The sequence below is a fragment of the Odontomachus brunneus genome, unplaced genomic scaffold, assembly GCF_010583005.1.
Source record: "Odontomachus brunneus isolate Ranch 3 - 2012 unplaced genomic scaffold, Obru_v1 Obru_scaffold_231, whole genome shotgun sequence".
Lineage (NCBI taxonomy): Eukaryota > Metazoa > Arthropoda > Insecta > Hymenoptera > Formicidae > Odontomachus > Odontomachus brunneus.
Window position 1 is genome coordinate 346,075 of NW_022639681.1, and position 2,500 is coordinate 348,574.

Below are 2,500 nucleotides of genomic sequence, written 5' to 3' on the forward strand. Positions count from 1 at the left end.
ATATATATATATATATATATATATATATATATATATATATATATATATATATATATCTACCGTTATATTATACGGGCCTATCTTATATGGTAGCTGCTACCAAACGGCCCACCTCTCTGATCTCTGAGATAGGTTCGCGAACAATCGTCCATTTTCGTCACCGGCCCACAATGAGGCAAAGCATAGCGATTCTCGGACATTCAGCCGTTCTCCTTATATAATACATATACTGTTAAAATATACTGCCATTACATATTTATAATATGTTATTAAGTTTATTTTTATGTATTTTTATGTATTTTATAATATTTTTGTATATTTTGTTTTTTTTGTTTTTGTTTTTTTTTGTTTTTTTTTGTTTTTGTATATTTTTTTATTACTGTTTTATATATATTTTTGTTTTTATTTTTATTATGGTTTTTTTGTTTTATATTTAAATAACATCAGAGTTATCAAAATTATCAGAATTATCGTTCAAATTATAATTTTGTTTATTTTCAATTTCTAAATTTTCTTCTTCAAACAATCCCATACCTCTGGAAATAATTCTTTTTCTTTTGATTTTATTAGATTATATCTAAAATTAGAGATAACAGGATCTGATGTTATCAACAAATGATGCATTATATCTTCATTTGTTGCTTTTCTGTTAATTTTCCTAGTATGTTGCAAATTATATTTTTTAAATTCCTTGTGTCTAGCTTCGAGTGCTTCTTCCGATAATTGACCTACTGGAATAATTGCGTATTTTATAATCTCTGCACCATGAATTAATATCTTATGAATGGTAGGTGACATGTAATACCATCCGTATTTATCTATTACAAGTTTTGCCAAATCTTTAGCAAAGCAATCAAATTTTTCTGCATTACATGTTCGGTTAGATGCAATAGTTTGCAACAAGATTGCGAATTCCCGTATTATGTTTTCATCTAGACCTGTAATTTGTGCTGTTATGGAAGGATTTGCGAAAAATTTTCTGGCGGTATTTCCATCGTTCGCACTGCCAACACTTTGCTTTACAACATCAATTAATAATCCTAATTTCTGTCTAAAATCTTCTTGCAGTTTTCTCTTACGTTCTTCCCTACGAAGTTTTTCCTTCGAATCACAAACTGACCACTTTTTAAGTTCCAAGTTGTAGGCAATATGTAACAAGAACTCCATACATCAAATCCATGCATGAAGGGTCGACATTCCAAATTTATAATATTCAACATTTTTTACTTTCTTTTTACAAACTAAATCAAAATTATTCATATCTTTTGGACTCCTACCACATATGAAACACGACATTAATGAAGACTTTGTTAATGAAGATGTAACTTTACCTTCTACCATAGTTTGTATTAATTCGTTTTGTACAGACATATCTTTATAGGTACTTAGAATTAAACTGTTGATTTCATTTATCATTCTTTGAGTTTCTTTGATAATGATTTCATTATTCTCCTTTATAAATTCGAATCTAACAGGCCGACAATATTTTGTTGAAGATGGTTTCACGTTTTCCCAAATAACAGTGGAATCACTGACCAATCTCAAAGGGACTAAGTATGTAGCAAAAATCGAATCATCTCTGGGTTTATTAATATCATTAGGCACATTTGCAAACGCTTGTTTGTACAGGCTTTGACAAGTTGTACCATCAAGTTCCCCATTTTGATATTAATTTTAAATTTTGCTGTTTGTTAATATTATGAGCTTCAACTAATCTAGAAAATGTAATGTCAAGAAGAGCTTGCAGCTTTATTGAAGTATAAGTTTCTGATATTGTGATTGTTTTCTTTGGCGGATAAAAATCTTTCTTTGCTAAGCGAATTTGATAATATGAAGGATACTGTCTAATGCCTTGTATGTTGGAAATATTTCTTAATTCTTCATATGCTGATCTAGACAGTCTTAAATTTAATATTAATGCTAAAGCTTGTTCCTTTGAAAGCATTTTATTTTCAACTATCTTACGTTCGCAAAAAGCTCTGAGTTTCGATGTTTCCTCGGGATGCTCCATCAGAAAAGATAAAATTATAGCTCCATCCGTATTGCCTGAAGCTTGCATTTTTACATTTAGAGCGAATATCAGTTCATCTATGGTATTTTCCAGGGTTGGGAAAGTTACTTTATAAAAGTAACTCGTTACCGTTACCGTTCCTTTTTCTAAAAAGTAACTCGTTACCGTTATTCGTTACCAATTTCAAAAAGTAACTCGTTACCGTTACCGTTACTCAAAAAATAATGAGTCGTTACAAATTTCGTTACTTTTTTTATATACAAAACAAACTTTATGCATGATTTTTTATATAAAAATTATTAATATGCTGTAAATGTAAATAAAATTTTTTTTTATTAAAAATCGCAGATTTTATTTCAAAATAAGTTTTTATCGAAATTCTTTATTTATTTTTAAGAGAATTTGTTGCTCGATGGTATCATCGTACAAATGTCCTCTTTGCGGGGTTAATACAGAGCCACCTACACTGAACATGCGTTCCACAGAGGC